The sequence below is a fragment of the Lemur catta genome, chromosome 9 (assembly GCF_020740605.2).
Source record: "Lemur catta isolate mLemCat1 chromosome 9, mLemCat1.pri, whole genome shotgun sequence".
In the NCBI taxonomy this organism is placed as follows: Eukaryota; Metazoa; Chordata; class Mammalia; order Primates; family Lemuridae; genus Lemur; species Lemur catta.
Window position 1 is genome coordinate 74,048,357 of NC_059136.1, and position 23,746 is coordinate 74,072,102.

Genomic DNA, 23,746 nt, shown 5'->3' on the forward strand with positions numbered 1-23,746 from the left:
AAATAGATATTTAACCAGCAAAGGAGTGTTTCCTATGCTATTAGTTATTTTTCCCTATATTTTGTGATATTTCATGAAATAAAGAACAAACACCAAAGAACGGTTTGATCTTCCTTCCCCTCACCTCAGGCCCCAAAGCAGCGCTACCTGTGCCAACCCCCTTCTCTCTCAGCCCTTCTGCCTTCTTTAGTGAAGGCCCCTGAACACAGGACAAGAAAACTGTACCTAAAAATGAGTCGGAATTCTGGGGACATTCTTGGCTGGGCTGCTCAATCACAGGAACAGCCTGGGGCCAAGTTGTGAAAGAGGCTACGTGTGTCTCTGGGCGCCTCCATTCCTGAACCCCCACCCTGTCCTTTCAACATCTCCTTCTCCCCCAGGCACCTGGCAGTCACACTGGATTCCCAAAGTCACCTCCCCCAGCACCAGGCACACTTTAAACTCACCAAGAAGGATAGGAGACTTACTGAAAGTGGGCTTAACCCCGAAAGCATTTACGCATGGAAAGTCTTTGGGGAGCGGGCAAAGAAAGACAAAGGAAAAAGCCACAGCTACTAGGACAGGGGCTCCGAAAGCCCTCGCGGAACAGCCGGGAGACTTCTCAGGAGGTCCCAACACGCCCACACCGAGACTCCCTGAGCGTGGGAACCCCATCTCGTGCGACATCCGAGCCCCGATGGCAAGGTGGTGCTTTATAGGCACCAAATATGTGCTGAATGAGTTAAATGACCTCTTGTCTGTGTTGTGCTATGCCAGGTATTGTGTGAGACTCCAGGGAGATGTCAGCGAGGAAAACAGACAAAAATTCCTCTCCTTAGGGAACTGTTTCTGATCTATGTACTAGGAATGGGGTTGGAGGAGCACGAGGGTGCTGAGGACTATAAATAAAATCAGTGAAATTATATTATATTATATTAATATTATACAATAAGTACCTTGGGAAAAAAGAAAGCAGGAAAAGGAATCAGAAGTTCGGGGGGAGAGGCCGTTGCAATGTGACCTAGGAAGGTCACAGACAGCTTCCATGAGAAGGTGCCATTTCCAGGTGAAGGAGTGAAGGAGTGAACATGAGGCTACGGAGGGAAAGGGACCAACCAGCAAGTGCATGAACTCCCTGACCCTTCAACACTTCCTGTCGTTTCCTTCTTTCTTTCTGTTTTTGTTTTTGGTTTTTTTATTGTTGTTGTTGTTGTTGTTGTTTTTTGAGACAGAATCTCACTCTGTTGACCGGCTAGAGTGCTAGAATGCTGTGGCGTCAGCCTAGCTCACAGCAACCTCCAGCTCCTAGGCTCAAGTGATCCTCCTGCCTCAGCCTCCCAAGTAGCTGGGACTACAGGCATGCGCCACCACACCCAGCTAATTTTTTTCTATTTTTAGTAGAGACGGGGTCTCGCTCTTGCTCAGGCTGGTCTCAAACTCCTGACCTCAAGTGATCCTCCCACCTCGGCCTCCCAGAGTGCTAGGATTATAGGTGTGAGCCACCACACCTGGCCACCACTTCCTGTCATTTCAAGACTGACTCTCTCAAGTTCTAGGAATACATTGTGCTATGTCTTGCTTCAGTAGTTTGGATATACTGTTCCCTTTACCTGATATTTACTTCCTGTCTTTTCCACCTGGCTGATTCCTGCAGGTCCTTCAAGACCCAGATCAGATGCCACCTTCCCTAGGAAACCTTCCTCCATGCCTGTAGGCAGATGTAGTTGTTACTTCCTTTGTGCTCCCATAATACTTTGTTGACTTCTTACTGGAAATTCTTAGTACCTTTCCTGGGGTGTCACATGTGTTTTGCAGAATTCTCACAACAAAGGATAAGCCATTACTGTCATCATCACTTTTAAACGTATGAGAAAACAGGTTGTAACAGGCTTAGTAACTTGTTCCAGGTCAGCAGCTAGATTTGGAAGGCTGGACGTTAAGGTCAACAACCCATGCTCTACAAACAGAGCCCTTCCTGTGATTCTAGAAGCCTCACCTTGCAGTGGGCGAATTATATTTATGTCAGAATTTTGTGCTACATCATGATCAACTTGTGGACAGACACCATTTCTATTTGGTTGGGGGAAGGGTTGTCTGAGGAGTATTGGATAAATATTTGTGCAGTGAATGCAGGGATGAATTAGTCACCAACAGTTCAGGCATTCACGTGGAATTTATTTTTGAGCAGGAGCCTTCCTGTGCTCCCTAAATCTTGCCTCACAAGTGACTACTTACTACATCTGACCTCACCTGAACCAAGGAATGCTAGGGGAAGGGATGATTTGGGCGTGTGGCTACTGTCTTTCCACTTTGGGTACTCTGAACTGCATTGGTTTGCAACAGCTAGGGGAGGGTGCAGGGTCAAGAATGGAGGGACAAGGTGCATGGTGGCAGAGCCAGAGCACCTCGGGCTAGAGGCCACGGGGTAGTCCAGTCAGGTACTCGTGTCCTCTCCTCTGCATCCCCGTAGTCTCTGTGTTCCTCTCCCAAACATGTGGGCAAACTTCAGACACCAGCTCTCTAGGTGGGACAGAAAGAGACTATAGTTCCCCCAGTCTTTCTGAAGAGGTGGAGAGTACAGTTTTCCACTGGTTAGTCTCTAAAGTAATAAATGCCACGCTGTGCTCATCACTCAGGTACAGGAGGCATGGAAGGGAAGACGGTCCCTGAGTGATCAAGAAGGAGGGAAGAGCTGGCTTTGAAGAAGGTGGCTTTGTTATGGGGGCTCATCCCCCTGCCTGGTAGGCAGCCCCAAAATACTTGCTGAGTGGATCTGCATGAAGGAAACCTTTTTGCTTCTGGTGGTCGGAGACGGTGTTTTTCTTCCAAAGTGAGGTGAGAAAGCACTTCTGTTTACTTTTTAAAGGGCTTTCCCTGTGCAACATCACAAGTCAGGGTGCCAGTGTTACTGCTCCACCTCTCCCCTTCACTCATCCAACGGTGTGAGCCTCCAGGATGTGCCCGGGATGTGCGATGAGCCTGGGACACGGAGAGCCCGTGGGGCTGTCTTCAAAGAGGCTGCGGTCTGGAAGGAGAGACAATCTAGGAAGTGAGTGAAAAAAAAAATAGAAAAAAAAAATAGAAGGAGAGACACACAGGTGAGTGTGGGAGTACGCTCAGGGCCATGACGCTGTCTGCCTGTCAGGAAATGGCTCCAAAGGCAAATTACACTCGAGCAAAATCTTGGAAATTTTAGTTGCTTTTTTCTGGGGGCAATTGGGCGAGAGAGGAATTATAGCTCTCTTTTAACTGAATTATCTTATTGTTTAAACTTGAAAGCAGTGCTGTAGGTTTTAAGGGGTGGGGAGAAGGACTGAGATAAAAGCCCTGAAGTATTCCATTTCTACAGAGCCTGGCACCTCTCCTGGGTGCGTAAGACCTCCTCCCAGGTGGGGAGGTGGGGAGAAGAGAGGGCGTGGCACCCCGACCCCACCCACTCTCTCCAGCCTAGAACTCCCAAATCCCAAATTCTACTCACTTCAAATTCTTTGCTGTCTGCTAGAAATGTAAAACACTGGCGGAGGTAATGTGTGACGCCACGCTGCCTCTTTGCAAAATGAAACGTGTCACACTACATATTCTCTCTAAGGCTGACTCTAGTGCTCTCACTTTACAGCCCTCGGTCCGTATCACTTATTTTCATCTCACTGTGATTTGACGATATATTATCTTGAGAGTTGAGGGTTTGTGATCAGAGAGCAGGGAGGCAGGGTAGGGTGGGGATGAGCGTGGGAGGCTGAGAAAGAGGGAACACTATGGGGTGGGGTGCGGTGGGGAAGGAAAGCAGTGGAGAGGGGGACCCTCCCTCCAGCCTTATTCTTCCATCCATGGTGGACATTTTCTTTCCTCCACTAGCATCTGGGGTTTCTTCACTGGAGATGACGATCAATAACGAGCGTCCCCAAGGTGTCAGTTTGATGTTTTGACCCCATTGGGAGTCACAGTCTTCACGTACCAGGCCCTCTTCTGGGCTAGGCACTCTGTGCTTTCAAATACAATGCTTGAGGAGAGGTTTTTTTTTTTTTTTTTTTTTTTTTGAGACAGAGTCTGACTCTGTTGCCTGGGCTACAGTGTCATGGCGTCAGCCTAGCTCACAGCAACCTCAAACTCCTGGGCTCAAGTAATCCTCCTGCCTCAGCCTCCCGAGTAGCTGGGACTACAGGCATGAGCCACCATGCCCGGCTCATTTTTTCTATATATATTTTTAGTTGTCCATATAATTTCTTTCTATTTTTAGTAGAGACGGAGTCTCGCTCTTGCTCAGGCTGGTCTCAAACTCCTGAGCTCAAACGATCCACCCGCCTCGGCCTCCCAGAGTGCTAGGAGTACAGGCGTGAGCCACCGCGCCCAGCCATGGGGAGAGTTTTGAAGCAGATGTCTTAAAACTACACCATAAAATAATAAATAAGTAGAAAGACAATTAACCTTTGTGTAGAATTTTACAGTTTACAAACAGGTGAATTACTTCAATCCACACTTGGCACAGCTTTTTGCGTTGGGAAGTGTTATTCTCTGCATTTTATGGATGAGGAAAGCAAGGCCATGTAGAGTTAAAAAAAAACCCAAACTTTCCCAAGATTACTTGCCTGGTTGTTACTAGACATAAACAGCAGGACACGAACAGTAGGGAGGATGAAGGGAGAGTGGGGAAGCACTCCTTTGGCAACAGAGGAGACACTGTCTCAAAAAAAACCAAAACACAAAAAATCAACCATTGAGTTGGGCATCTACTCTACATGTTTTACACATGAAGAAACTAAGGCGAGGGGCTGCTAAATGACTTTCTCAAGGGAAATGGCAAAGCCAGGAGAGTCCTTGACTGGCTAAGAGGTAATGGCGGTGGTGTCTGCTTTTGGGACCCGCCTCTGCTCGCCTACCCTCAGTCTCAGAAGCTCTGAACATCGAGTGCCGGCTTAGGGGTCTTGTGGCTGTCCTCATGAACCTGAGATCCTCACGTGCACCTACCGGAGTTATGGGCTCACTTCATCTCCCTGCATTGTTTTTTTTTTTTTTGCCTTTGTTGTGTGTGGCTGTGGTTGGGAGGGCCAGTCCATCCATAAGTACTTGCCGAGCAAGGGCCCCTGTGCTAGGCTCTGGGAAGTCACCTTGAACTCACCTTACATATAGTTGGGAGGATATTAACACAAACAATTCTTTGAACAAGAAATTATAACATCGACCCTATAGAATGTGCTCACGTTTTTAACAGAGAGAGTGAGTGAGCAGCAGTGTTTACATTTGCTTTTCTATTTTTAATTGTTGTATTTTTATAGCTAGGCTTCTGTCCAGGCCTGCGGTCTGCGTGGAAGCCCCTTTGGAGCTAGGACGCAAGGCCACAGCTGAAGAGCAGTGAAGGTTCACAGCTCCAGGGGTGAAGGGGACTTGGAACCTCAGACAAACACCCCAGCCACCACCGCTGTGGTGCTGTCCTCACTCCAGGTATCTGCTGAGTCATGGGCCACCCAGGCCTCCGTCCTGGGGGTGGGGGGAGGCTGCTCTTTAAAGTAACTATTGTCTGCCCCAACAAAAGCTGCCAGTTCTGAAAGCCACAGAGAAGGCCTGGTTCTTAGAGAACTGGTTCTAAGCTGAATAAAGTGGTCATGATCAGAAAATATATTACCCTTTTTAGCTTTCAAATCTTGAAAGGAAGGAAGCTGTAGAGTAGGGAACAACATGTACTATTGTCCCTTACCTTAGAGGGGGCCATTTCCCACTTTCAGGTTGGAGTGAGTGGGTATCATTGACCCCTGTCTCAAAAAAATGAATGAGTAAGAAGAAGTCATCCAGACAAACGTGGGGCATCTGGGGAGTACTGGTGGCCAAAGAAGATGGATCATCTGGACATCTTAAGAGTCCTGTTAGTACTATGAGCATCTTCAGGGATAATCACCAAGTGAAGGGGAGTTTCAATGGAACTTTAGGGAGAAGGAGTGGGTTGGCATGAGCTGGATAGATTGCACAGAAGAAAGAATCTAAGTTGAAGGCATAAACACACACACACACAAATACTAAAATGTAGCATTCCATACAGCGCTTACAGTGAGCTGATGACCACCTGGAACCTGAGAATGCTGTTTGTGCAGAGACCTTATCATGGCAGTGACTTTGGTCAGTCCTGTGGGGTACCAGGCCCAGTCCCTGTCACTGTGACTTACAGCCTAGGACTTGAGAAGATACCTTTTTCAAAGGCCAATCTGCATCTTGGAATGCATCTCTTCATTGGTGTTATGTGTGCCATTTCCAGGTAACATGAGAATGAATGAGACCCACTCTCCTGGGGTCGCCAACCTCTAACTCAGATCCTCCTGGGGTCCTTCTCCCCTCATTTCATTCCAGGCTGTGCGCTCTCTCTCTCTCTCCCTCTCCTAATTTGGAAAATTTGAGCACATCTGGAACCTGAGAGGGAGGGACCAAAGAAAAGGGAGAGATGTTATTTATAACTGCAATATTTCATCAAACTCAATATGCCATCAATTTTAAGATGAATATCTATTTTGTGTAGAGAAAAACTGTTGCCAAATTATAGCACCCAATTGTGATTTTTAGAGATGTTTAAATGGGGGAAAATATGCAACATAAAAAATACTACCATGTCCCTTTGAAAGTTAGCAAGTCATTGGCAAAGTATTAGCTAGTATTTACTTAATAAACCCTTATTTAATCTCACTGTACTTTATAAATATTAACCCAATTAATGCTTGAAACAATCCTATAAGTACTACTGTCATCCCCATTTTACAGATGAGGAAATCGAGGCATTAAGAGGTTAAGAAATTTGCTCAGGCCAGGCACGGTGGCTCACGCCTGTAATCCTAGCACTCTGGGAGGCCGAGGGGGGGGGATCGCTCAAGGTCAGGAGTTCGAGACCAGCCTGAGCAAGAGCGAGACCCCGTCTCTACTAAAAATAGAAAGAAATGATCTGGCCAACTAAAAAATATATATATATAAAATTAGCTGGGCATGGTGGCGCATGCCTGTAGTCCCAGCTACTCGGGAGGCTGAGGCAGTAGGATCGCTTGAGCCCAGGAGTTTGAGGTTGCTGTGAGCTAGGCTGACGCCACGGCACTCACTCTAGCTCGGGCAACAAAGCGAGACTCTGTCTCAAAAAAAAAAAAAAGAAATTTGCTCAAAGTCAATAAATTACAGACCCAAGCTTCAAACCCTGGGCCCTGGCTCTACCTTCCCACCAAATCTGTTCTTCTTACCACAAAGATATGTGTTGGAAGAAAATATAAATTCGTGATGTGATGGATATCCCATTTACCCTGATTTGATTATTACACATTCCATACGTGTATCAAAATATCACATGTACCTCCAAAATATGTACAACTATTGTGTCAATTTAAAAAAAAAAACCTAAATAACAACAACAACAAAATGTATGCATTGGCCCACAGTAAAAGTTTGGCAAATAAATGAAGGAGAAAAATTAATCAAAACTGGACTTCAAGTACAGAAATTAGCATGAATGTCTCCCTTCTGCTCCCCACTGTTAGGAAAAGGGCCAACACATCTTCCAAAAGTTTAAGGTAGTAAAACACTGGTTAAGTTCTAAAGAAAGTAAGACAATAAGAGTAGGGAGTCGGACCCAGTGCATGGGAGGAAAAGAAACATTGCAAAATAATCAGCATGACTATGTCGTAGCTGTTACTCTGGCATTCACCTCACTGTAGTCTAATGATTTATCAGCAATAACATCTGGGCTGTGAAGAAGGACGGTGTTGTGGGAGAGAGTGCCACCTACCGAATGACCATCACTACAGCTGAGGGTGAAACAGCTTCAGAAATGGATTTAGGGTGAGAAAGCCAATCTACCAACAAATGACCTTGAACCTAAAGCTAAATTCTTATCCAGGCCATGCAGATGATAATAGCTCAGAAAGTCTTCTTCGTAACATGTCGAAGAATCTAGAAAAGCTCTTCCTGGCCTGAGCAAAAAGGACTCTGCAGAATTCCCCTGCCTGTGCAGTGTGGCAATCTAGGTCATTTCCACACTACTCCTTGCTACAATAAACACAGAGGTAAATCTAAGCCCCTAAGGAGAAAAAAACAAAATAACAACAACAACAACAAAAAAAAACCCCTAGCAATTATTGAGCCTCTATCGTGTGCTTTACAAATGCATTCATTTCACCTTCATTCATTCCACAAATATTTACTGAGCAGTTACTATGAGCAAGCACTGCCCCATTCAATGGGGAAACAACACTGAACAAAGGCAGCCATCCAGGTCCCTGCTTTCCGGGCGCTCATGTAGGGAGAGGAGGATCAAGAAAAGGAAAATAAACAAGTACTTAGGTAATTTCAGGCAGTGATAAATGCTGTGAAGAAAACAAAAGCAGGGTTGGGATAAGAGTGGTCATGTCATTTAAACCTATCAATGATCTCAAGAGATAATTTTATTTCCATTCTACAGGCTCTGTACAATATTTAGCCTGAGGTCAGTTGAAGTCAACTGTGTAAGGGTGAGTGAATAATCCAGCTAGCAAGGATTTAATTCTCTGCCTTTCTTCTTCTCCTTCTTCTTCTGCTTCTTCTTCTTTTTTTTTTTTTTTTTTGAGACAGAGTCTTGCTCTGCTGCCCAGGCTAGAGTGCCATTGTGTCAGCCTAGTTCACAGCAACCTCCAGTTCCTGAGCTCAAGTGATCCTCCTACCTCAGCCTCCTAAGTAGCTAGGACTACAGGTGCACACCACCATGCCTGGCTAATTTTTTCTATTTTTAGTTGTTTGGCTAATTTCTTTCTATTTTTTTTAGTCTAGACAGGATCTCGCTCTTACTGAGGCTGGTCTCGAACTCCTAACCTCAAGTGATCCTCCAGCCTCAGCTGCCCAGAGTGCTAGGATTACAGGCATGAGCCACCACGCCTGGCCAATTCTCTGCCTTTCTGAATCCAAAGCTTGTCTCCCATAACTATACGAGGCTGCCCAGGAAAAATCAAGATGGACAATTTAGGATGTCCTGGTTGGTATGTCGTGTTCATGATCATCTCTATTTCCTTGTGAAAATTGTTTACAATATCTAAATGCCTCTAGCAGGGCATATTGATAAAAAGATAACCGTGTATAGGTATTTACACAGATTTTAAGAATCCGATGGTCCTTGATCTTTAAGACTATCCTTAACAGAGGGGAAAAACAAGCAAAGACCCTTCAGTTCCTGCCATGTGCAGCAGCATATTTGCCATTCAGGCTTCTACTGCTCTTAGGCATTCAAGAACTTTGAAAACTTATTTTGTTACCCAAATGTCATCATGTTAGAGGCTATGTGGACTTTTCGCGCTTTCACAGTAAACTGTCACTTCCAGGAAGATGGGAAGAGGAGCCATGCGGAGATCCGTGTTGTAGTTCCTGCCAAGTCATTCTGGCACAGGGAATACTGGATCACCTCCCTAGGGGAAGAGGCTGCCCTTTGTGTTTGAGGTGGAGAGGATGTGGCCATCTCTGAGTGGCCAAGGCAGGGTCTTCACGTGGTCAGAGCCCCTTGGAGGGCCCTCGGACAGCCTGTTGCTTACTCACCCCCCTAGGAAGCCGGAAAGGACATGTGTTTCCTCACCTCCTGCTGCTTTCCTCCTCCAGGGCAGGCACAGGCTCTCGGGCTGCTAGTGAGCAGAGCGGCTGGAACCACTTCAATTCCAATTAAGTCTTGACGCATTTACAGTAGTTCCCAACTACCAAAGATGACTATGCATCTTACAATTGGGCCTAAATCAGAAAAGAATTGCTCAGTTTGATAAGCCCAGCTGCCAGCCACTTTAAAAAGCTGGCTCTTCTCAACACTCAGAGATAATAAGCAGGAAATACATCGGTAATCCCGCAGGCCTTGAGTGCATCGTTGCATTATGAACAGCCGAGTGACCAGTACGGACCTGACCGAGGCCTCTGTCCTCCCAGCCTTCCATTTGCTCCTCCTACATGCTGCTTTCCTTCCGAAAAGCAAGACACCATTTAATGTGCTCTTATTAAATTTGAAAATGGCTGGAAGCATTTTGAAAAATTAACCTATCAGAAAAATTAAATAACCGGAGCAGACTCTAAAGTGCTTTTCAAAAACTATGACGCGGACTGATAACACCAACACCTCACCCTGTTAGCCTTCCCTGGATGGAGCAAGGTTATCTGTCTGTGTCATGCTGTTATCCTTGAGGAAACAGATCCATAAAATGCTACTAAGGCAAAGCTGAGTTACATGGGCTCCCCTGATAAGATCTTTCCTGTGCAAAGCTTGGTGGACTGTGCTTTTGTAGAATTTCCCCTTCTCTGACCATATAAATCTTCAGCTCCAGAACTGAGCGTTCCCTCCTGTTTTTTTTTGTTTTTTTTTTTTTTTTTTTTTGAGACAGGGTCTCACTCTGTTGCCCAGGCTAGAGTGCCATGGCGTCCTCATAGCTCACTGCAACCTCAAACTCCTGGGCTCAGGTGATCCTCCCACCTCAGCCTCCTGAGTAGCTGACGCTACAGGTGAGCACCACCGGCTAATTTTTTCTATTTTTGGTAGAGATGGGTCTCACTCTTGCTCAAGCTGGTCTCAATCTCCTGACCTCAAGCTATCCTCCTGCCTCTCCTCCGCCTCCCAAAGTGCTAGGATTACAGGCATGAGCCACCTTGCAGGCCTATCATTGTTCTTTTAATATGGATCTTTTAGTAACTTGGTACCTTTTTATCTAAATGTCTCAGTCAACAGAAATTTATTGACTGTGACAATGATGATAGGTTTCTTTCCAGACATTTCATTCATTCAGCCAGCGTTTTATGGACAACTTTCTTCCTAGTGGCAGGTAGTATTAAGCCAGTAGTGGTCCCAAAACCTGTGGTAGGCGGGGCTGAGTGGCTCACACCTGTAATCCCAGCACTTTAGGAGGCCGAGGCAAGATTACTCAAGGCCAGGAGTTCAAAGTTGCAGGGAGCTATGATCATTCCAGCCTGTGTGACAGAGTGAGACCCTATCTCTAGGAAAAAAACAAAAAAACAAAACAACCCCAAACCTGTGGTAGTAGGTAGGCTAGGTGTACAAGATTGAGGAAAGAACCATTTGAGGAAAGTCTTGGAGATATGCCAAGTCTGGAGAAAAGCAAACCCTGTTTGGCATTTTTTGGTTTTTTTTGAGACAAGGTCTTGCTCTATTGCCTAGGCTGGACTGCAGTGGCGTCATCATAGCTCACTGCAACCTCAAAGCCCAGGGCTCAAGTGATCCTCCTGCCTCAGCTTCCTGAGTAGCTGGGACTACAGGCACATGCCGCCATGCCTAGCTAATTTTTTTTTATCATTTTTTGTAGAAATGGGGACTCACTATGTTGCTCCAGCTGGTCTCCAACTCCTGGCTTCAAGCAATCCTCCTGCCTTGGCCTGCCAAAGTGCTAGGATTACAGGTATGAGCCACTGTGCCAGGCCCTGTTTTGCATTTTGAAACATTTGAGGAAGGTCTTGAAGGTATATCAAGTTTGGAGAAATGTAAGCAGTGTAATTCAGTGAGGCAGGAGTGAAAGGTATACCCGCAGGATGGTAGGAAGTGAGCTGGAGGGCCCTGAGGCATATGTTAACTTGCTTTAGTATATCAGTGAAACAATAGAATGTCCCTGTCACTATTATTACTAATCAAAAGTCCTATTAGGTTGCTCACTTATCTTAGAATGTTAGACCGCATACATACACACCCCTCTTTACTTTTGATTAAAAAAACAATATGGCCTGTCCTCATTAGAAATAGGATTATGGCACATGGGAAGATTGATATTTATATCTGGTGCCTCCTCGGCAGCCTCCATATATTTATGTATTTATAAACTATGTATATTTTCACTTACACTTTGATTGACAAGATTTTTTTTCTGCTTTTGGGGCTTGAATCAGGAAAAATCCTTTTAAAAATTATCTTTGCACAGTAAGTAGAATTTATAAAGCATAGGAAGATATATGTATAACATCTGAGTGGATGCTTAGGTTTACTCAGTATAAGCAGCTATATGGAATTTGGGAAATTCTGAGAAATTTGAAAAATTAGATGGGCAATGAAATAGGCATTTAATTAGCTGTTAATTAGAGACACCAAAATATAATGGTCTGCAGAAATCGTTCATTGTTCAAATCCCCAGTGTGAAAAGCTGCAGTTTATGTGCCAGCCCCTTGCACAGCAGTGGCTTTGAATAATTCTCCTCTAACTGATGCCCTTGGCTCTCCATCTGTCGATACATTATCGTCTGAGTTTCTATAGGGAAGGCATATTTTTAAAATCTTGTCTTCCCTTTTGCATTTCACTATGGTTTTAAAAATGTATTTCTACCGAAGCGATGTTAATTTCAGCTCAGGCAAATAGTTGTCCCCAGCCTGTTAGGAATAGAGACACTTCTGCCGGTTCTTTTTTTGATTATCATAAATTATGAGGTGACACAGACAAGGGTGAAATCAGATCAGTATGACCCAAGAAAGCCAGGAAGAGAATCAAATGGTTTTTAAATGGGATAAAAAGTAAGCTGGGAATCTTGATTTTTAAGGCTGTTAAGAGTAAGCAATGCAGAAAAAAATTTAGTGAAAATAATTTAGATCATGAAGTTTTGGTGGGAAGTGGGCAGAAAATTCAATACAAATGAATTATTCTCATAGGTACTGCTAAAGTTTACAATGTTTTATAGTAGAGAAAAAAAGTAGACAGAGACTTAAAAGAGGATGCTTTCTATGCAATCTGGGGAGAGAACACATTACTTTCTCTTCAATCATGCTATCTCAGTCTCATAATCACCAATATTTTGGTTGAAATTCAGAGATGAGCAACACTGACAAAGGGTTTGGGATACTGAATTATAAACAAACATAATAAATGTCAAATCCAAATATATATAGCACAAATAAATGAAGGAGGAACTGAAAAAAATCAAAATATAATTTCAACAATTCCAGGTTTCAAAAGAAAGAGATCTCTGTTACCATGGTAGGCGATCAGGATGTAGTGGCAATTAACATATAGACCCTACTTTCATTATATCCAAAAGATGCAGCCAATACAAATAAACATACTGAGGATATATATATATATATATATATATATATATATATATACACACACACATATATATGGAGAGAGAGAGAGAGAGAGAGAAGAGAGAGATGGGGTCTTGCTATGCTGCCCAGGCTGGCCTCAAACTCCTAGACTCAAACAATCCTCCTACCTCAGCCTCCCTAGTAGCTGGGGCTACAGGGCACACCACCACACCCAGCCAGAACAAGATATTTTTAAAGAAGAAAATAGAAAATTACAGCAGGCACAGGAAAATAGAAGATGAAAAAAAATTCTGTAATTTAAAAAGTGGAGAAATTTTTGGGAAAAGATAATCATTAAAGCAAGAATAGTAATTTTTGTACATGCATATTCAAAGAACAATTTTCAGAAATCAAATCTAAGCCCTGTAAAGTGTTTTAGGGTCTGTTGGAAAGGACATATTGGCATAAAAAATTCTATACACAAAGAACGGGCTACAGAGTCTCCCATTTTCATTCTCTCCAGCCAACTCCCTACACCAGCTACCCTCACTTACAAGTGTGATCTTTGGAAAGAATCCTGTAATCCTGCAGAGATGTGTTGTTTAATGTTGATTTTTAATGTTAGATTGGTTCTTTCTCTCTTCCTCTCTTCTCCAGTGTTCTGCTGTATTTCCTCCCTGCCCCTGCCTGAAGCTTCCCTTGAAATGGCAATATTAGAGTCACTGAAACTCCCACCTTGAAACCATGGGGGAGGAAAAAAGCGAAAAGAAGCAGAAGATAACGGAGGAACCTCCTTGCAGGCCTCTCCAAAGAACAGTGGCTGGAGACTCTCCATATGCCCTGACTCTCAATTCTGGGCTGAGGACAGAACCCAGAACAGAGTCCTGGCAAGCGCAGGGCTGGCCAAAGGGCAAGACGGATGCGCCGAGTGGGCGGTGGGAGGTGCGGGGCAGAGGCCCGCGGGGCGGCCCCTGGGAGCTGGGCCATGCCCGCAGGGCCTTCCGCGGAGTGCCGGAGGGGGCGCCGCCGAGTCCGGCGCATCTGCGGGAGAGTCTGGAAGGCACGCCTGTGGGTGGAACCGAAACGGATCCCGATGACTTTAAACCGTGGCAAGGGTCGAGGACTGCAAACAGGAAGTCCGGTGCTAAGAACAACGACCCTGGCATGGGACCCGGTTAGGCTGCATGGAGACCTGGGGGCGCAGTTAATCATCAGCGCAGGTTAATAATCAGCCACCCGGACACCAATAGATTTGATGCTGAGTGTTGAGGAAAGACAGCGAAGGAGCCTCCCTGGGGGCAGTGACCAGACTCTCCTTTGAGGGCACGTTTCCATCCTCTCCTCTCAGGAAAACAAAGCCTTGCAATCTAGGGACGCTTTCGCTTTTCGGAGGCAGCGTGGTGATCATCTGCTGTTACAGATTAACCTTGCCCCATGAGGGTATCACCCCCCACCCAAAGCAGCTTCTCAAAATATTCCATCCAACACTGCTAGCGCGCTCTCTAAAAGCAGCTCTGAGGCTTGGTGTGGTGGCTCACACCTGAAACCTCAGCACCTTGGGACATGTAGGTGGGAGATTTGGTTGAGGCCAGGAGTTCAAGGCCAGCCTGGGCAACATAGGAAGACCCTGTCTCTAAAGAATAAATTTAAAAATAAATAAACATAAAAGCAGTTCTGGTAAATACAGGATTTTCTCGTTATGTTCGCGCAGTGATGTTTTAGCGTCCCAGCCACTAACGGAGCTCTGATGAAGAGGAATGAGACGGTGTGAACTCAGGGCTGCCTCTTGGGATCAGTTGGGCTGTGTCCAGCACAGGACGCCCAGCCCTCGTGGGCTCCCAGATGGGCAGGAATGCGGCCGGTCAACAGCGTGTGCTCCACCGCCCGGGCTGTGGGCACCTAAGGATGACAGCCTAGGCTCCAGGTGGGTGCTAACTGGTCACAAAGGTCAAAAGCTTGGAGCTCTTTCCAGAGCTTGGATCACCTACATTTGCAGATTAAAGAAGATCTGAAAACTTGAAAATATAAAATAGTGACCCATATTCTCACATTCCTGAGACCTCCCAATCCCCGGGGGAAGGCTCGGGGAAAGAGGGCTAAAGAGGAGGAAAACCACTTGTTACTCGAATGGATAGGGTGCTTTTCCACTGCTCCTGAAAATAGGGGCAGGTGCTCACTGCAGTTTATCGCTGTGCCTATGAGCAAATTCAGTTAAAGTTTCCTCAGACAGCTTCCAGCTTGTCTCAGGAATTGTTTCCTTGGAAGACAATCTGCTGGGGGATTGAAAATCAGAAAATTCAGGCTCTGATTTTACTTTTGTCATTGATTTACACGTGGTCAAATCATTTTCTTTTCTGGGCCTCAGTTTCCTTGTGCTTAAATACATTTGCTGACATCGCTTGATCATTTACTATGTATCAGGCACTTAGTAAGACATTGCCTGTCTTATCACATTCTGATGATTCCTTGATGTAGGTAATATCCCTATTTCACAAAATGTAAACTATAATTTGCCCAGGATCACACAGCAAATACATGTCAAAGCCAGGATTCAAGACCAAGACTTGTTTGTTTTTTTACAAAAATGTGCACAATGTTAACTACAATGTGCCACTGCCTCTTAATATGGGGCTAATAACATATACCTGGTTAGGTGCAGGGCCACCTTATCCACTGCACAATTCTGAGGCTCCAGTCAAACCCGTAGTCCTTCTGAATGCCCCTGCCAGAGCTGTGCAGCATCAACTTGGTTAGTTGTACGTAGGGCCTTGATTAGGTGCACCCACTGTGTCCTATACATATTTACTATTGCATTTATTGTATTATAATACAATATATCATATTTTCATTTACACATATGACATCCACACATCCTGCTTCACCTGCTTGGGGTACAAATGATGTTATTCCACATGGTGTCCCATCTTCCTGGATAGACTTCCTCACCCTTGCCAGAGGCCTCTCCCCTGCTCTGAACGTGTATACAAAGGGGAATGTGAGGAGGAGCCCTTTGGGTACTCTTTCCTCACTAGTGAAGCCACAGCTGAGGGGGCTGGAAAAGTCCACACCCCTCGTACTGAATGCCAGTGGCTCCAGACTCCTGCCGCTGGCACCATTGCTCCTGAAACCAGAGGTCTGATGTGGCTGCTCAAGTCTGGCAAGACAGCGTGATTCTCGGGCTAAGCTTCGTGCTCAGCTGCAGCCACCGCCACTGGTGCACAGCAAGCCACATTTCCTTGAGGTGGGAGGGATGGGATGTCACTTCCCTCAGCTCCTCACTCAGCCACATTGGCCAGGGATCCAATGTGGGGGCATTTCCAATGCATGTAGCCAGGGTGGGGAAGGGCACACACTCCATTGACTGCTGTGGATCCAGAACCCTCATCCTTCTTCTAACCCCAAACGTTCGGTGCAAAGGCCACTGTACTCATCTCATCTCCAACCCCTGCCAGGCTCATTTCCCCCATCCAACAAAGTCTAATCAATTTGAAGGGCCGGGCGCGGTGGCTCACGCCTGTAATCCTAGCACTCTGGGAGGCCAAGGCGGGTGGATCGCTCGAGGTCAGAAGTTCGAGACCAGCCTGAGCAAGAGCGAGACCCCGTCTCTACTAAAAAAATAGAAAGGAATTATATGGACAACTAAAAAATATAGAAAAAATTAGCCAGGCATGGTGCGCATGCCTGTAGTCCTAGTTACTCGGGAGGCTGAGGCAGGAGGATCGCTTGAGCCCAGGAGTGTGAGGTTGCTGTGAGCTAGGCTGACGCCACGGCAATCACTCTAGCCTGGGCAACAGAGTGAGACTCTGTTTCAAAAAAAAAAAAAATCAATTTGAAGTATAAGGTTGAGGGGACAAGCTCTTGGTACCATTCCTCCCCAGCTGAAATGTCTTCTTGTCATGTCTACCTCCGCACTCCCCAAGGCTGCGAGCTCGCTGAGGGCTCCTCCACGCGTCGTGGCTGGTCCTGCCCCAGTACAGGCCTGCAGGAAACACGGGTGCATTTACAACCCAACATCATTTCCCTTCTTGACTCTCTGTGCTCCTTTTCTCCTTTTTAAAAGTCCATACTTTCCTGTTTGGCCGTATTTGTAGAAAAGAAAAACTATGGCCCTCGGGTGATGCTGGGATTGGGGTGGCCCGCCTGTGGTCTCAGGTGTCTGCAATCGCAAGAGCACTGGCATCAGTAATTAGAAAACAAAACTGCTGTTAGAAATTGTAAAGAAGCTGAAATGAAATGCAATAGTATATGCTCTTTAAGTGACCTAAAATGACATTAAAATGCGGAATCCTATAAGGGTGTAAATCTACCAGGAACAGAAACGTGGTTTATGACGCTGCAGTATAATGTGGGCGAGCACTGACCTCAGCGTTGCTGGATGACTCCCTTGACTTCTGGCTCCTCCTGCCCCCCCTTCGTTTCTCTTTCTCCTGCTCTCTGTGTCCCACGACTGCAGAGCAGGCAAAGGGCCTGTTAGTTTGTACTTTGCCCCGGCCTTCAGCGGGTTAATACAGTCACCTTTGCACTCTGGCTCAGTCCAGAACAGTTTCAGTTTATGCTATTCTATCAAGATGGTGTTTCATTATTGTTTAAAGACTGAGAAAGCACACAAACACCTCACTTCTAAAAGTAACAGATAATAGATGAAAAGCAGATTGTATGACAATGGGGTGGCCTTGCACTAAGCGCCCCTCTGGGCCAGCGTCACGCCCTGACGTTTTTCCCAGGGTTGCTGAGGACTCTGTGGACACCTCGCTGGGGGCACCATCCCTGCCCTGAAGGAGCTGGTCCGGGCTCTGGCTGGGCAGGCCACAGTTACACCCCTGGAAGTTTAATAACTATGAGGCTATGTATTGTCATGAGTCAAATGTGTTGATTCAATACTAAGAGACATGAGCATGCAGAGAAAGAGACAACCTCTGTGGGCTGTAGGGGTCAGAGAAGGCCACACAAGGACAGGTGACTCAATGAGGGCTTGAAGGCATTCGAGCAGTTGGTGTGAGTTATGTGAACAAAAGTGTGGGGATGAGAATCAAACACCTAGTCAATAAATATTTACTGAGGACCCATTTTGGGGAAGGTATGCATTCTAAGGAGTGTACCCAGAATATTCTGAAGACAGTGAACTGTTTGTCGGGTATTGAGGGCTCATGGGAAAAATGGTTGAAAAGGTAGATTAAGGGCAGTTTGATGAGGGCCTTGAATGCCACGCAAAAAGTTTGGAATTTGTCAGCTCAGAGGCTCATGCCTGTAATCCCCGCACTTTTGGGAGGCTGAGGCAGGAGGATTGTTTGAGGCTAGGAGTTCCAGACCAGCCTGAGCAACATAATGATACAATGCCTCTACAAAAAAAAATTTTTTAATTAAGCATGGTAGCATGTTCCTGTAGTCCCAGTTACTTAGGACGCAGAGGCAGGAGGACTGCTTGAGTACAGGAGTTCAAGGCTGCAGTGAGCTATGATCATGCCATTGCACTCTGGCCTGGGCAACACAGCAAGACCCTGACTCTAAAAAAAATGTAAAATTTTTAAAAAGTTTGCAATTTATCCTGTGAGCCAGAGATTTCTGTAAGTGTGCTGCCACATTGGTATAAATGAGGTATAAATGAGAAGAGATAGTGACCCACATGGGGGAGTTGGGGGTGCCTGGACAGCTCAGGCCAGGGGCCTCTCTCAGCAGGTTCCTTTGTTTATCCCAGTGTCCATGTGAATATTTTTGCTACGATTTGGAAACTTTGGCTATCACTGCTCTGTAGATAATAAGCTGCTGAAGATATTAGGACACTTTTGTGATGTTTTGAGTTGCAATTTTTATTTTTCTTCCCAATGGGATTATAAATTCCTCCAGTACAGGAGCTCTGTCATATCTCTTCTATTGTCACCACTTTGCTGTGTGGGGAGTGAATGCTCAAGAAATATTTGATTGTGTGGCTCATACCTGTAATCCTAGCACTTTGGGAGGCCTAGACTGGAGGATCACTTGAAGCCAGGAGTTTGAGGCTGCAGTGAGCTCTGATTGCACCACTGCACTCCGGCCTGGGTGACAGAGCAAGACCCTGATTCTAAAACAAACCAAAAAAACCCTCTTAATCATAATCCTAATAAAATTCTGTTTAGCAGTCATCAGGATGATAATATTTTTCCCTCTTTTAATCTTTCTTTATTCCTAGGTGGGGATGGGTTATGGAGTTTTCTTACCATAGGACACAGTAATTCCACTCCTAGGTATCTACCCAAAAGAAATGAAAACATATGTCCACATAAAAACTTGTATATGAATATTTAGAGCAGCATTACTTACAATAGCCCAAAGGTGGAAACAACCCAAATGTCCATCAACCAGCAGATGGAGAAGTAAAATACAATGAGATATCACTCAGCAATAAAAAAGAATGAATTATTGATATACACTACAACCTGAAATCATTGTGCTAGTGAAAAAAACCATTCACAAAAGGCCATATATTATATGATTCCGTCTATATGAAATGTCTAGAATAGTCAAATTTGTAAACAGCAAGTAGATTAATGATTGCCTAGAGCTGGGGGTGGGGGAAATGGGGAGTGAATACTAATAGGTACAGAACTTCTTTTGAAATGATGACAATGTTCTAAAATTAGATTGTGGTGATGGTGGCATGACTCTGTGACTATACTAAAAAGTATTGAAAACAAAAGTTAAGGAAAAGCTACAAACAAGAGGATCTAATCACAGTCAAAGAAGAGCTTCAACCCGAGGACTTTTGTTTTTCTAGAAATATCCAAAGGAGAATCATGGTTTGGCAGGTGGAATGAGGGGCAGGTGGAAAGGGCTGAGGATGCAAGCAACCTTAAGGAGAAGGAGGATGGGGGCTGAAGATCAGGCTGGTGTGGAGGAAGGTGGGTTATAGGGTAAGTTAGTGCTTCAGAGGGAAGGAAAGGGGATATATCAACAGCAACCAGCTTTTCTCTCCTCCCTGGGGATCCTGGTCAGCTTCTCGTGGGAGCTGCTCAGCAGCTGACCTAGAGATCAACCCCTCCCAACCTGGACAGCTCCTCTACTGCCACCCTCTTGCCTCTAAAGGCAGGTTCAAACTACCTTTGCCTGGTAGATGATCCGGTTGTCTGAATTCTGATTTTGCAGCTCCAGATGGCTTTAGCAGCACAGAGTGGTTCCCAAACAGTAGAGGGCACTGTTAGAATGTAAAGTCTGGGCTGAACAGCACAGGAAGAGGGAAGTTACTTGGGCAGATTCTGCCTTGCCTGAGAGTCTAATGCAATTAGACTAGGATTACATAGCTTGGATTTTAGAACACAATTGCTACATTCTTGAAATAGGGATATGGCACACATGCCACTGTATTAAATAAAACTGAACTCCAGCAGCACCGTTAATTCCTAGAAGGATGATTTATTTAGGCAGTCTGGACATTCTTTTATCCAACAAGTATTCATTGAATGCCTACTATGCACAAGGTATTAGATACTTGGATACAGCCTAAAAAGATAAATCCAAGAACAGTGCCCGATGCTGCTATTGAGGGGCTTTTAAAAATGAAAGCCACCTGGCTCAGTGGCTCACCCCTGTAACCCCAGCAACTCAAGAGACTGAGGCAGAAGGATCACTAGAGCCCAGGAGTTTAAACTATAAACCCACAGATTTTAAAAGCTCAACAAACTCCAGCTAAAAGAAATATAATGGTACTGATGCACATCTTAATTAAATTTCTGAAGATCAGTGATAAAGACAAAGCCCTAAAAGCAATCAGAGTTGAGGAAAGGGTGGAGCAAAATTATATACAGAAGAACAAAGATAAGAATGACAGAAGCTTCGTTTTTTAATTACAGCTTTTTAAAAAAAATTTAAAATATTAAGGGAAGGCTGGGCGTGGTGGCTCAGGCCTATAATCCTAGCACTCTGGGAGGCCGATGCAGAGGATCACTTGAGGTCAGGAGTTTGAGACCAGCTTAAGCAAGAGTGAGATCCTGTCTGTACTGAAAATAGAAAAAATTAGCCGGGCATGGTGGCATGCATCTGTAGTCCCAGCTACTTGGGAGGCTGGGGCAGGAGGATAGTTTGAGCCTGGGGGTTTGAGGCTGCAGTGAGCTATGATGATACCACTGCACTCTAGCCAACGTGACAGAGCCAGACTCTGTCTCACAAAAAAAAAAAAAAAGAGAGAGAGAGAGAGAGAAAGGAAAAATTTAAAGAAACTCTATTTATTCCAAAGATAATCATATTTTTTAAAAAAAGATGAGCAAAATATGTTTACAGTCCAGTCTCAGCCTTGTCCCTGTATCTCAAGAACTTTTCAGAGTGGAACCATGATTAATGGTTAGAAAGTAGAGGGAGCCTCTCCTCCCTAACACCTGCCCTTCTAGACCATTATGAATAGCCAGATACAGAATCTATCAGATGGAAAAACCACCCATCGTGAGAACAATGAGCCCATTAAACATCCTTTGAGGAATGAAGTTCACCCTGGCCAGCCTTTCCCTGATCCCCAAGATAAGAAAAGAACACTGGAAGCACTTGTCATCTCAGACTGCCATCCTCAACCCTAGTCTGCGGGGCCAGTAATGGTCCTCGGCCTGTTAGGAACTCACAACACCACTTGAGCTCTGCCTGCACGGAAAGCAGGCATGGAAAAATTGTCTTCCATGAAACTTAGGAACCAGGCTGCCCAGCAGGAGGTGAGCGGTGAGCGAGCTGCAGGCGAAGGGAAGCATCATCTGTATTTACAGCCACTCCCCATCACTCGCATCACCACATAAGTTTTGTCTCCCCCACTCCCCACACCCGCGTGGAAAAATTGTCTTCCATGAAACCAGTCCCTGGTGCCAAAATGGCTGGGGACTGCTGATCTAAGAGAAGCCTGTGGTTCTGCAAGTAGAGGAGGAGAATCATTCACAAAAGTGTAGAAATAGCTGTTTAGAAGTGGAGCCAAGAACTTGGACACCAAACTTCTACTGTGCCCCCTCCTTTGAGAGTTTCTGAGAAGGTTCAACAATACCTGCTTCCAGACAGGGTCAAGTCCTGGCCATTACCTGAACAATCCCTCCTCCATGGCCTCACCACCTTCTGTCTTGTGGCCTGATATTGGAATTTTGCCTAAGATCCAACTGGAGTGCATGGATTTTATGACAAGTGATTTTTGAAAATATAAACACCAGATAGTATAACATGTCACTAAACAAGAGTTTTCAAGCAAATCAAATGCGCCATCCTCACTGTGGAACTTACAGTCCTGAAGAGACTTACCCTTGAGTTGTAAAGTCTCCCTGGAGGAAGCACTTTTGAGAAAGTCTTGTTAACTGGACTCGGAAACTTGTTTTCGTAAGAAGCCAAAGGAACAGGTGCATGAGCAGCTGAGAGAATATTTCTTTTTACAATGTAAACTCTCCATGGTTCACACTCCTCCAGACCCGAATTCTGGCCGAATAGTGGAAAGATGAGTCATCAAAAAGGGATAAAGGAAAAACAAAGGGGAAATGAAGCAATACAAGGGAGGGAAAAGAAATTAAACAGGTAAAAGCAAAAATATCTAAAATGGGAACCATAGGAGACTAAAAAGATAATGGATTTGGATGGCTGGAGCTAATATTCCCCAATTCAACTATAAGAATTAAAAAAAGATATGTTGGAAGGCAATTTTCCAATATCTAATCAAATTTAGAATATTCATATCTTTTGACCAAGAAATATACTTCTTGAAATGTATCCTTTGGTAAGAATCACATAAGTATTTAATGCATAAAGATGAATGTACAAGAATATCCAAAGCAGCATTATATTTAAAAGTGAAAAATGAGAGAGATCTTAACTCTTTCAACCAATATTTACTGAGTGCCAACCAGGTCCCCTTACCCAGCTGAACATCTTCGCCTGTGTCCTGGGTCTTGTATCATCCCTCACATTTCCTCTCCTCTCCTCTCCTCTCCTCTCCTCTCCTCTCCTCTCCTCTCCTCTCCTCTCCTCTTCTCTCCGCTCCTCTCCTCCCCTCTCCTCTCTTTTCTTTTCAGAGATGGGGTCTTGCTATGTTGCCCAGGCTGGAGTGAAGTCAGTGGCTACTCATAGGCATGACCCCACTACTGATCATCATGAGAGTTTTGACCTGCTCCATTTTCGACCTGGGCCAGTTCACTCCTCCTTAGGCAACCTGGTGGTCCCGCACTCCTAGGAGGTCACCATATTGATGCCCAACCTAGTGGGACACCTGGTGTTAATAGCGCATAATTACCCAGAGCTTCTGGGCTCAAGTGAGCCCTGTCCCCGCCTCGGCCTTCTGAGTAGCTGGGACTACAGGCACACGTGCCTCCGTGCTCCCCGGTTCACATTTTCAAGGAATTTTCTCTTGTTATTATCCCCTCATACATCATCAATTTGTTTCTTCTCAATGAGACCATTCCTATTAGTATAAAACATGATGTAATCATTGCCATTTATAAAACAAACTCTTCCTTGACTTAGTCCTTTTCTAATTGCTACATCTCTCAGCCCAGCTTTAGAGAAAAACTCTTCTAAAGTGGTTCTTACCCAGCTGTTTCTCATTCCTTACCTTCCATTTTCTCTTTAACACCCAACTCAAGTTTTTATTCCCCTCATTCTCCAGAACGACAAGTGTCAAGGTCACCATTAACTGCCATCTTGCCAATCCTATAAGCAGTGCTTAGTTCTCACCTTCCTGTCCCTGTTCCAGGCATTACACAGAATAGAATTTTCTGAGATACATTCTTGTTATTTCTAAAGACTGCTCCTTCTTCACCACTTTCTTGCTCTTTCTTTCTCCCTCTTTTTTTTTTTTTTTTTGGAAACA

General features: G+C 45.0%; 1 long non-coding RNA gene across 1 annotated transcript; it reads right to left on the minus strand.

Moving 5' to 3' along the window:
- Positions 1–2,133: 2,133 nt before the first annotated feature.
- LOC123644684 lies at positions 2,134–20,084 on the minus strand. The gene is made up of 2 exons (XR_006737218.1): positions 20,029–20,084; positions 2,134–3,021 (listed from the first exon to the last, which is right to left on the minus strand). It is a non-coding gene; the product is annotated as an uncharacterized LOC123644684 (long non-coding RNA).
- Between the last annotated feature and the right edge of the window lie 3,662 nt (positions 20,085–23,746).